At 38.3% G+C, this 13,529-nt stretch overlaps 1 pseudogene; it reads right to left on the minus strand.

The window, feature by feature from the left end:
• Window positions 1–4,992: 4,992 nt before the first annotated feature.
• LOC116781098 lies at window positions 4,993–13,148 on the minus strand (annotated as a pseudogene).
• Between the last annotated feature and the right edge of the window lie 381 nt (window positions 13,149–13,529).

Here is a 13,529-nt window from a genome sequence, read left to right on the forward strand (position 1 = left end):
CTACTGCTATTATCTTTCACTGTCCACCCAGTCTTGGACTTAAATTGGAGAATAAATCATCGGGAGATCTGCTAGTTCTGAAGCCTATCTTCAAACCTCTCCTGGGAAGCTTTTGTGCAAATACTAAATTAAGAACTTGAGCATTTTCATGTCCTTGTTCATTCAATAGACGGTTTCAGTTTTCTAACTGTAATTCTCCATTTTCATGTCATACACATGGATAGAATTGCAAAAAAGTTTTCATCATGTGTCTGACTTGTCCTATTGATTATAATAAAGTAACTGGGCAGTCCTATTAGAGAAAAAGCATATATAAATATAGATCTATTACATTCCTCCTGACTATCAAATGCTTTCATTGATCTAATTTTTTTTGACCTTTTACAGGACATCAGTTCATTATAGCACCAAAAATCCAGTTTCTGGCATTAAAATTGTTTTAAGACCACTATTTCCCATTCTTTTTTAGCTGAATACATTTTGCTCAGAATAAAAGTAACAGAAAAAAGCATGGACTGCATAGAAGTCCTTTGTTAGTGCTTTTGAACTCTCTAGTTTTGGACTACAAAGAGTCCAGTGCACTGCCTCTCACCACCACAGAACAGAAGCACTGTGCGCTGTCTTTTTTTTTTTTTTTTTTTCGGATCTAGATATACAGGATACATTACTGAGTGCCTGTAAAAAGATTTATGAACCTTGATGGAAATCAGAGGTGAAAATGACAGTTCAAATGTCTGGTCTGGTTTTAAAAGATCTATGGTAATCTATTTTTACTTATAACAGATACTGAGAAGGAAAAAAAATAGAGCCAGCAAAGCAGTGTTCAGACTTATATTACACCCTTTGTCTGCTCCTGCCCTTTCCTGGAGCTGTAAAGCCCAGAGCATTCTCTGCAAATGAAAGTGATTCTAGAGAGGTTACCAATATATGTTATTTCTTATTAGTTATCTCCTTAGGATATTGCTAAGACACAAAGCCTATATGATTCTTTTCAGCTACAAACAATGAATCAGGATCCATGCTGGTTTGAAGCATGTGTCATTCTTGGATTTCAATGCAATGGCCTGGAATAGATTTTTTTTTTAAACACTTCCTATTTTATGTATGAAGTTTTATAGAACAGTTTATCAGATGGAAAGCAAAAATATGCTGGTTAGTCAATTAATATTTGAATAGCTTTTGACAACTGACCTTTAGCTTTACACCTCAAGAAAAAAAATACAAATCTTTGAGCAAGAAAAATTTTTGTTCTATTATTTCCTCCACCATGAAGCACCACCCAGTTCTATTTTCTTCCACTCATCCAAACTATTTTAATGAACATGGAATTTCTGGCAAAAACAAAATAAATTCTGTTTTGCAGAAAACCCGATTTCCATTCCTTTAAGGAAAAAGGGAAAAATTTTCCTTTCATTTTTAGTTAGTTCTTTGTCAAAAGACATTCACACTAAAATAATTTCTAGACAGTCTCTAGCTGCTTTTTCTTTATTTCCATGTACTGACAACCTTGTGGAGAATTTATAATCTATTGAACTCTGAAGAGCAAAAAGTATCAAGTGTTCAAAATGTCAGTCCTGGTAACTATACCTCCTGAACAAATGCTTATCATTCCTATATTTCATTATTTGCTTAAAAAATAGTTAAGGTACTCAGCGACAAATGTCTCCCAATCATTCTCAGTGGACTTCCTGTCTACTAAGACTCCAAATATCTTTTGGAAATAATATAAGAAAGACAATCAGTGACTTTTATCACAACCTTTAGAAGCCTATGGGTGCTCTGTATGATCTACATTTTGAAACAGGTAGAAGTAGCAATGTCAATTTTCTCAACTTGAAGGAGTTTGAGTGCTTAATTTTTAATGGAGATAGCTCTCAAACTGCAGATAGAGAACATCACAAGTGTTTGGTATCAAATTTTTGCTGGGTCTGTAAGAACAAATAAAAGTACAGATCTTATTATTATATTTATTGTATATGTGAGACCTACTGTTGGTACTTCATAACATGTGGGGATCATTATGAAGATAAGAATTCCCATTGATAGTCAATGCATATTATATACCAGTTGCTGTATAAACACAGGCCTGAACTCAAGAAGTTTGTAACTCTGACTGTAGAAGACCAACAATGACAAGTTTTTAGCACAGAGATGCTTGAAAATTAATGACAGACAAATAAGGCCTTATCTATTCAGACAGCTTAATGTTAATAAGTTTGGGTTAGAATTTACAGTCCACTAACTCCTCCATACAAAAAGCACCTTTAAGCGAGGTACTTTTAAGGTAGAACAAGTTGCCTCATGCTGTTTCCTCACAGGGAGTTAATGCAGAGTAACCAATGTACTGTAAATTTGCACCCCAGTTTACCACGGAATAACTTCCCTCAGTAGATAACTCTTGATACAACATGTATAGGGAAATCAACAGCTAAGGCTCAGTAATTAGTATTAAAAACTATTCAGGTTCTGAATTTTCCATTCCCTTTTTTTCGCCTGTCTCTATTTGCAGCTTTTTGTGTAGGATGAGTTACAGTTGCAGATTTGTCATATGGTTATTCCTCTCAAGATCTAAATGATCACATGCAAAAAAATTGGCATCTACAAGAAAGAAAAAATAATGCAGCTTTCTAATTGATTCCAGAAGTGCTTATTTCCTGTTTGTAAAATATTTTGTCAACACGTGAAGAGGTGGAAAGACTTGTATTCTACTTGACTGATCAAGATACTACAAACAAAAAGATTATCAATAACCAAGAACAATCAGTTTAAATTTGTTTGTAAATAAATCACAGAATGAAACATGCTTCCACAAAGTCATCAAATCATCGCAGGAAGAAAAGAAACATTAACAAAAAATCTTATTCTTGGTATGTATAATTCACAAGCCACCATAAAATAAGGGTAGAAGACTCGACAGGAAGAGGGTCTGAAATCTGCATGTAAAAAATCATATAACAACCAAACTTAATTATTGTTACATTGAAATTATTTTTTTTAAATGGTCACATTTGAATAACAATTGCTCCATTTTGTACTGCTTCAGGGATACATAAGCAGACCCACTAGAAAAGAGACCATTAAAATGCAAATGAAAATTTGCAATCACCTGAGAACTGGCTTTTTTTTTTCCCCCAGGGCTAAGATGTAAGTGAGATCAAAAGACCATTTGGGAAACTTAAAAAATAACAGGTCTGAGAAAGTTGGTGCTTTAGCGTTTGTGTTTTCCATAGTCAAAAGGATCAAGTATGGCAATCCATTCATTTCTGAAGGCAGGACATTTCAGCAGATAGCAAATATTTGTCTTAAAAATGATTTTAAAAAATACTGAAAACTCCATTGATACGTACACAAATCAATATATTTCCTTATATAACACATCTATATTGTGAAGAAAGTAAGCATCAAGAGAATAAACACGTTTACACAAAGGAGTTTTTGTACCATAAGGATTCCAAACAGGTTTTTAATACTGAACAAACAGAACTGACAGACTCAAACTTCTGACAGAAGAAAACAGTTCTGAGAAGATGACATATTGGAACTTAAACGGGGACAAATTTTATGTTTCTCTTATGTGTCCTGAAAGACTAGTCCACATTTCACTGGACCGGCACTGGGAAGAAGGAGAAGGCAGCATAGCAGTTAAAGTTGCGTGGAGCCCAGAGACGGTACACAAAAAAGGACATTTTTATTCCCTGCAGTGAGTGGAACTCTCTAAGTTTTTCATCATCATTGTGAAAATTTCAGCATACATTTCTCCAGAGGCCATGTGGGCCAGAAAAGTAGTGGGATAAGGGAAGAGTAACAGTTTCCTCCTCCCACCCTGACCTGTCGAACTATCTGCTTCATGAGCACAAAGTAGATGAAGAGGTTATAGCATGTGTTTTCTTTGGGACTGTAAGAGTATTTTCATGCCAGTGTCGAACAATGGGCACTGTACAGGATGCAGGAGTTAGTGGCCAGCTTGTGATTTAGAGCTTCAGAGAAAAATTTTTAGTCTGGGGACAAAAAGTAGACACAATCCAAGCTCACTAGGCTACAAGCTATAGTAGAATTCTACTCTAGATAGTTGTGTTAATGAAAAATTTTCATACTTGCGTTCAGAAGAAATGGTGTATTCATTGAGGTTTGGGTTTTTTTTACTTATTTAATATAATTTGGGTACCACTGATATCCTATAGTCTTGCACTTCCTGGTTTGTGAGGGCAACAGGGCAAGAAAAGCTAAATAGTAATTTTTGACAGGAATGTTGCAACCCATAACCAAACTGCTCCACCTGCTGAGAAAAAAAATAAACAAGGGATTGCTATTAAAAAAAGAAATTAAAAAAATCAGTCTTCTAGCCCTATAGAAGTATATTTAAAAAGATATAAATTAATTTAAATAATCATCCATATGTGTATCAAGTATGGTTAGAAAACAATTTTGGTAGAATATTAAGCAATTAAGAATGAGAAGAGATGTGAGTGTCTTGCAAAGAACAGAGAAACACCTTGGTAAGACAGATGTGTGTGTTGACATAATGGAATCACAGAATCATAGAATCATCAAGGTTGGAAGAGATCTTTAAGATCATCCAGTGCAACCATCAATCCTTGTAACCCATAAACCACTAAATATTGTTCATAGAATGTTATGGTCCATATGCTTGTTTGGTCCATAGGCTTGTTTATTCCATAGTAAGCTAGCAGTTGTCATCCCTTTTTAGAGTGAATGATGGCCATCTTCCATATGAACAGCATCCAGTTCCAAATGACTTTTCAAAAGTTTCAGAATGGGTTTTCTGATCTACATTAGAGGAGAGTAGAATGATAACTTGAAAAAGAGGTTCTGAGGCAGAGATATTTGTGTGTGTACCATTCTTGCAGGACATACATGTGCATACACACACAAAGCTGTGTATTTTTAATCACAGAATCACAGAATAAACTAAGTTGTAAAAGACCCCTGAGATCATCAAGTCCAACCTATGAGTCAACAGTACCTTGTCAACTAGACCATGGCACTAAGTGCCACATCCAGTCTTTTCTTAAACACCTCTGGGGATGGTGAATCCACCGCCTCCTTGGGCAGCCCATTCCAATGCCCAATCACCCTTTCTGTGAAGAACTTCTTCCTAATGTCCAAACTAAACCTCCCCTGGTACAGCTTAAGACTGTGCCCTCTCATCCTGTCACCAGTTGCCTGGGAGAAGAGGCTGCCCCCCACCTGGCTACAACCTCCTTTCAAGTAGTTGCAGAGAGTGATGAGGTCTCCCCTGAGGCTTCTCCTCTCCAGGATAAACAACCCCAGCTCCCTCAGCCTCTCCTCATAGGACTTGTGGTCCAGACCCTTCACCCAGCATCGTTGCCCTTCTCTGGATATGCTCAACTACCTTATTATCCCAACCTCCTAAACTGGGGTGCCCAGAACTGGACACAATACTTAAGGTGTGGCCTCACCAGTGTTGAGTACAGAGGAAGAATCACTTCCTTGTTATTCCTGATAGAGGCCAGGATGCCATTGGCCTTCTTGGTCACCTGGGCACACTGCTGGCTCATGTTCAGCCTTCTGTAAATCAGTACCCCCAGGTCCCTCTCTGCCTGGCTGCTCTCCAGCCACTCTGTCCCCAGCGTGTAGGCCTGCATGGGGTTGTTGTGGTCAAAGTGCAGGATCTGGCCTTTGGTCTCGTTGAACCTCATACTGCTGGATTCAGCCCATCTATCCAGCCTGTGCAGGTCCTCTGCAGAGCTCTTCTACTCTCCAGCAGATCAACACTCCCCTCCAACTTGGTGTCATCTGCAAATTTGCTGATGGTGGACTCAATCCCCTCATCCAGATCATTAATAAAGATATTAAACAGGACTAGGCCCAACACTGATCCCTGGGGGAAACAACTAGTGACCAGCCGCCAACTGGATGCAGTTGAACACCGTTCAAGGGCCCAACTTGGACTAATGAAACTAAATAAAATTATTGTACTCAACAAAAGCAAATCAAAGCAGGCTGTCAGCAGAAGCAAAGCAAAAATATTTTGTCACAAAACACTCATAAGAAAGGGAAGAGAAAGCAGGTGTGCAAAACTCCTTGCTTGTCTCTACAGCGTAATCACCTGCAGGTGAATAATAGCTAATATGTACTCTCAACTGTGGCAACTTTCATAGTGCTCTGGATGTTTTTCATTTGCTCTTATCTCACTAGTTATTCATTTAGCACAAGGGACTGTTAAAGTCAATGGAATTACCCCAGACTTGAAATTCTAAATCCAGTTCGACCTCTTCTTTTTCACAGCTTATAACAACTTGAGACGATGGAAGTCCTTCTGATGAGCAAATGCTATTGCTAACCTACTTGTTGTTATTAAATGCTCTCTTCATTAGTCTAGCATGGATTTAAAATCACCCTAATAGATACACCATGTTTATTGTACCCATAGCACCAAGTGTTAAGAATTAATAGAGATTTCATGATGAATAATTATAACACTTAACACTTGCAAGTTATCACATTAATAAAACAGGGACTGTAAACATCAGTGTTGAAAGAAACTTCATTATCAGGGCTCTCAGAGAAACACTTTCCTGTCAACTTTATGGCATCTAACACAATGCCATAAAGTTTTAAACTTATTAAAGAATCCCCTTGCCTTATTCTTCATCAACTACATTCAGTTATACGCTACCCCAATAATTGGTGCTGCAAATTTTGAATCTAAGTCCCCAACACCATGGTCAAAGAACTCACATCTGAATCTCCAGTCTTGAAGTCACACTTTATTCTTGACCTGGAAATTATGAAAATATTTACACATTTGCTTTCTTGAACCATGTGGTATGTAGGCAGTGGAAATACCTTGCCTCAGTCATTTTCATCAGAATGCCAAAAAAGTGAGCATGAAATTCTTTGCAAAATAAGCTGGATACAAGCATGTACTGTTAAACCACCGTACACTTAAAATAATGATCATTAATAAGTGTGTATTCTGAAGTTCATGTCATCCTTTCAAAGACAGTACATCAAAGAAAAAAAAAGAGGTCACAGACGATAAGCTAAACCTCTTGATTAACATTTGATAGCTCTGACTGAAATCAACAGTAAACTTTATAAAACCATTAACTGCTGTTTCAAGAAGAAAATCTTTTATAGAGTCTACTGCGTACAAAATAGAATACTGGTTTTATAGACAATCTTAAAATGGTGTTTCCATGCAGTTAATATCTTGAAAACTTATAGAACAGTTGGAGCTTTAGGAGAAATAAACACTTGCATATAATTATATCTTTTGTTATCACATGGCTTTGGTATTCCAATACTGATATTCTATTTTGTACACTGTTATCAGGAGAAATAGTTTAAATTGTTCTGCTGGCCTTTAAAAGTCAACTTGCTATTTGTTGTTGCTTTTTTAAAAATATGTCTGACACTTTGAAAAAAGCAGGTATTGAAGAACTGTCTCTATGGATGCAATACTGCTCTCTTGTACGACATTTAAATTTATAAGCAACAGACAACTGAATTCTGATCTCATTCAAAAGAAAGGTAAATCCCTAATTAACTTGGATTTGAATCACAGGTGGTCCTGTTATACATCTTGAAATGAACAAAAATTATAGTTTCATCTTAATCCTATTGTTTCACTGTACTTTGATGCTTAGGTGATCTAAGCATCTGGAGATATCTTTCTTTCACAAAATAAATTTAGATTCTTCCAAACTATCTCAGAAACATATTATTCGAATATATTCACCAAACTGAGGAAACAAAGCACACACAGGAAAAGAACCCGTATCACATCAAATAACTTGCACTAGCCAGGTCCAGTAGAGCCTTTAATGTCAAAAGGTACTGACTACAGAAACTATACAGTTTACTCTAAGACGTGTTCATGCATGATGTTTTGTTATTTTTTTAGAAGTCTTTAAAATTATTTGTAAAAATAAATTTGCTGCAGATAAATATGTCACTTAACATTGAACACTTTAGTAGCCTGTGCAGAAATTTACTTGGACAATTATCCACCAGTTACCATATTACTTTGGAATATGATTTCCTCAAATTCCTCAGAGAGAACAACACTAAATTCATCTCAACTTCTCCACTGCAATTGATAAATATCTCTACAGGTGATGGTATCAACATTCCTTTCCTTAACAGAGCCATGAAACCCCATCACCTCTTACATACAAAGCCCATAACATCCTGAAAATTTAGTTTTTTAAAATATTTAAAATACTTAAATATTGTTTCAAATCTTGCCACAAACACAGGTATGCTTTTGTGTGCATAGATGAAGTTGGTCAATCTGCTTCCAAACACTTTTTTTTGAAAGGTGGAGGTAGGGATAAAAATCTTAGATCCTCTCCCTAAAATTCTGAATATGGAAATAACAATGCTTTCTTCCAAAAAAAATCCAGCTCCTGGAGGAAAAACATACCACCACCACAAAAAACCAAACCAAACACAACAAAACAACAACACAAAACAGCAACAACACAAAAACCACAGAAAACCCCACAACCAAACAAAAAAGAATTTCTTCTTTGTTTATGTGATTTCAGTAGATCTGTCTTCTGTTATTTTCTCTCTTTCTCTCTTTCTTTCTCTCTTTCTCTCCTTTCTTTTCTTTCTCTCCTTTCTTTTTGTAAAGTTAATATAGCCCTGTGGATATTCTTATTGTCCGATGCAGTAGGGATAGTGATTTAAAGCTCATTGTTGGGATCTGAAACGCAGTATCTCAAACTGAGTACCACACGCAGAGCAGCACTTATAATATTTCTATTTCCTCTGCTGTTAGCCTAGAAACAGTAAAAATCCTGCTGGCTCTCTTATCAGAGATGTGGACAAACCGAAGGAAAGATCAAGATCACCTCTAGTAAAAACAAGATTAACATCATGTGTTTTAATTTAAATGCTCAGCATTTCTAGCTCAATAGAAAATGACTCATGAATTTCAGTACAACATTTGGTCCTTTTCTTTCCCACCTTTTTAATTCATGGTATACATTTTGCATTCTATAAATCTATGTTTCACAAATTCTGGCAAATAGTCCTTCGATGAGTAATCTAATGCAAAAGATTTAAATGTGCCTTAATACTGATATTGAAAATATTGATTGTGATGGGAAGCTATTTATTCATCTGCAAAATCAGTTTAGGTTACAAAACTAAGAGAAATGAAAGATACATTTACTTTTTGAAGTAAATTATGTAAATGTATTTATTTCACTGGTAAGATTTCCAACAGGCCCAGTCATAGAACTCGGAGAAGGGCCCTTTACCTATACTTGCAAGCAGAAGACTGGAAATGCTATTAATGATCCAGAGATCACAGAACAGACTAGGAACTCATCCAGAATTTGCAGTTCCTAATCTCATATTGTTTATGAATTGCAAGATCAGAAAAATCAGTCGAAATTCCTTTTATTTGATGAGCAATTTTGGTTCTTATTCACTTGTGTGGTGTTTTGTACCTCAAGAAGCCCAATCTGTCTGGATCCATAATTGATAGATCATATGAATATCCTGGAAAGCTTCAGTTAACTGAAGGTTTTCTCCTGTGTAATAGAAGGTAGGCTAACCACTACGGTGACAGGATGCCTTTATCCCTTTGTCAAACGAATTGACAGGATTTCAAGGTGCGCTAAAATATCAGATTGAACTTGTTAGCCAACGCCTTTGAAAGCAAAGGTGGAATCAGAAAGAAATGTTATTTTTTTTAATGTAAGGTAGAAATGGATCAAAATACAAAAAACTAATTATTGCCTGTCCTTTTTCAGAATTCCACAGTACATGCAAATTGTAGCTATCCTGACTTGTGAAGGGCTTCATCATCTTTGCTGAAAACATTCCTATTGCCATTTATTTTGCCTGAATGATGACAGTTTTTACCAAGTATAGAGGGAAGTTTCAAGGTAGTAGATGTCAATTATTTATGAACTAGATTCAGTGAGTCATTAATCATGAGAGTAATTGAACTGGCTTTGACAGTGCTACTTGTTTCAGTAATTACAAGTAAAGAGTTCACAGCTTGATGCATAGCTAACCATCTACTTAATATGAAGAAAGGGCAATCCAATAAACGTTATTCTTGTCATTTTATATTTCACATAGTGATGCACTTAACATGTATGTTTCTTATAATCCTGATGCTACAGTTCATTATTAGTACCAACGAACATTCTGTTGCTATTCTCTTTCTGACATGTATATGTAAATTATAAATTCTGAGCACAACACAGAGAGAAATTTTATGCCTAGATTCACTCTCAACTATCATAGAAAGCAAAACAATAACTACACAAATTGAAATGGTAACATAACTTTACATGGTAACCTACTGCAGGCTCCAAGTTCCTTAATGTGCTTCATACTACCTTGTAGAAATAGAAGTTCCTTTGGAATAATGGAGAATACACACATCTTGTATTCTGCTTTATTAAGTATGAACAGTTTTAAAACATGTAGGAGAACTACATTCAGAACATCCAAGAGTCCTATTCTTTTACATTTTGACTTTTCACAGAGAACCGTGAACATTTTTTTTATGCCCTGAGTTTAGAAATTGCAGAGTTTCTGCAGAGTTTAAGAATTCTCTTTGCTATGAAAAGGAAGCAGTGGGTTTTACTCCTGACCCATAGGGATTTTCTGTGTAGACAAGTGAATATATGCTGAAACAGTGTGTCAATGGCTTCAAATACTGTAGTGAGGTTTGCTATAAAATGGGAGGGGCAGAGGGAGGGAGGGGTAATTGGGAAGATCCCCAAAGGGCAAAATCCTATTCGCAAGTGGTTGAAATTCATCAGAACGAAAAAGCAAAATTGGTGTTCAGGTGACAAGAGAGACAGTAAAAGGCACCACCAACTCTAGGACATGAACAGATTGAAAAGCTTGAAAAAGCTCTGACTGTCAGCTACCTGGAGAGTTCTTAAGGACATGTTCATGGCTTGTTATCTGCGGCAGAAGAGCTGGAGGGAGGAAAAAAAAGGCTCAAGCTTCAGGGTTAAAAATTTCTCTGACAATCTTTCCCTCCTTCACTACTATGGAACAGAGGAACTGGGTTTCAGCCGATATCAGGATGTATACACATAATACATGTATATATAAAGAGAGAAAGGTATATATACATATACATATAGGTTTATGCAGATGTTTTAATGTAAGTGAATATGCATTTTATTTTCATGAATCATATCACCTGGAATTTACCTTATAGTTGCTAGGATGGTTTCTGTTCATGTCTTCTGGGGATCCCACCTCTGGCAAGCATCCATACTTTCACCAACCTCCATTAAGGAGTTATTAAACTGACTGGAAAGTTCTAAGATTAATGTATAATTATGATTTCATGCGAAATTTAAACTAAAAGTTGATTGATATGTTTATTTGTGGGATGGTAAAGTGTCGAGCTGGCACTCAAAGATATTACTTACACACAAAAATAAGGATATATCCCATAAAACATGCTTGAGAGGGTGGGGGAGAAAAAGGTCTAGAGTTCTTAGCAGTGGAATGACATGGACCTGTTAGCGCATGTCTGGAGAGGGACACAAAAATGATCAAAGGGTTGTAACATCTCTCCTACAAGAAAAGGCTGAAAGAGTTGGGGCTGTTCAGCCTGGAGAAGAGAAGGTTGGAGGAGGTTGTATTGCAGCCTTTCAATATTCAAAGGAGATGTATAAGAAAGATGGGGATGGATTTTTAAGCAGGCCCTAAAGAAATAGGACAAGTTTTACTGGTTTTAAACCAAGAGAAGGTAGATTCAGACTAGATATAAGGAATAAGCATTTTGCAATGAGAGTGGTAAGACACTGGTCTGCCAGGGCTGCACTGCAGGGGGCCACGCACTGGTTCTGCTGGGCACACCACACGGCCAGTGGGTGCCGGGGGATTGCGCCCTCATGGAGGAGGAAAGGAGGAACCACGGAACGCACAGAGGTTTACCAGTCCAATTTGGGGGAGGGGAGGGTTGTTGGGCAGGCCATGGGGGTCCTCAGACTGGTGGAAGGGCAGGTGGGGAAGTCCTGTGTGGAGCGTTACAGGTGAGCGGCACAGGGGAGGATCTGTGGTGACATGGTGGGGGGAGGATAAGGACAGGGTAGATAGTGGGTTCTTCTGGGAAGTCGGGGAGTTTTAGCCGGGAGGGGGTCATGGGAAGTACTCAAGCCCTGGGTGAGTGCAGGGACCAGAATGGTTTGGTTTTGGCTCACCTGCGGCTACTGCCCGGGTTTGGTATGCTTTGGATATATTTATTGTGGCCTGAAAGAGTGGTCAGGACAAAGGGATGTTCCTGGGTATTTCCCTGGGATTGAGTATAGATGGGTAGCAGAAAAGTAGGGAGTGAAAGGCTTGCCCAACCCACTCAGTGGATAAGAAGCCTGTGTACCCCTATGTGGTTGCAAGCTACGCTGGCGATGGTACATGCCTTCAGTAGGATCTCCCATGCCAGACAGGTCAAAACAGCAGGGTCAGATATAATATGTCCATGGGCAGGATGAGCTCGCTAGCCTTCTGGCAGTCATCCTAGGAGGACAACTCTAATTCCAAACCCAGGCAGAGGGAACTCATTTGGCCCTGTAAGGCCATCCATCTAAGAGAAGGATATTCTAATTAAACCTACATCCTGAGGACCTCGCTGCCACCGTCCAGGCTCGCTCGGCCCTGGTAGACGAATCTTAGGATTAAAGGGTGGGTCCAGTCCCATGCATACTGCGTCTCACCTAAAAAATCCACTGTGCAGGCTCGAAGGTTTTACCCACATTCACAAAGCTCTGTAGCGACAGGCGAGGGTCGAAATGGCAGGTGAAAGGTGCACTGGAAGCCACAGACCCAACCCTGCATCCAGGTGGTTCAGGATATTTGTCGTTAGAGACTGACTGGAGATGACAGTCTCTTGGGGCAGCACCTTGAATGACCAAGTAGCCTTTTTCAAGGAGAGTACTGCTTGCTCCACACAGAGAGGGGCCTAGAAAAGGTGGCCTAACCAAAGCTCATCTCCTACTTCACCTGGTTGGTTAACCATGGCCATGGGCATCTTCTTCTAATGCGGTCACACGAAGATCAAGAGACAAAGGCATGCACCTGCCTTCAAAGGTGTACCCAAATTGACTCTCGCATGTTGGAACATCAGAACCATGCTTGATTTTGCAGACAGTGGATGCCCTGAGCGTCATTCTGCCCTAATTGCCCACAAACTGTCACGTCTCAACATCAGTATTGCTGCTCTCAGTGAAGTTCGTCTCCATGAGGAAGGCAGCCTTAGAGAACACAGCGCCGGTTACACACTCTTTTGGTCAGGTAAACCCAGAACCGAAAGGTATCTCTCAGAAATTGGCTTCATGATTAAAAAATCCATTGTTCCTAAACTCGAAAATCTGCCAACAGGTCATTCTGATCGTATTATGCCCCTGTGCCTTCCACTACACAACAACCAACACGTTGTCCTCTTTAGTATATATGCCCCAACTCTCCAAACTGACCCTGCCGAAAAAGATAAATTTTACACCGACCTGCGCTGCCTTACCCAAAAGGTTCCTGCAGAGGATAAGATCATT

Source organism: Chiroxiphia lanceolata, chromosome Z (assembly GCF_009829145.1).
Source record: "Chiroxiphia lanceolata isolate bChiLan1 chromosome Z, bChiLan1.pri, whole genome shotgun sequence".
NCBI lineage: Eukaryota > Metazoa > Chordata > Aves > Passeriformes > Pipridae > Chiroxiphia > Chiroxiphia lanceolata.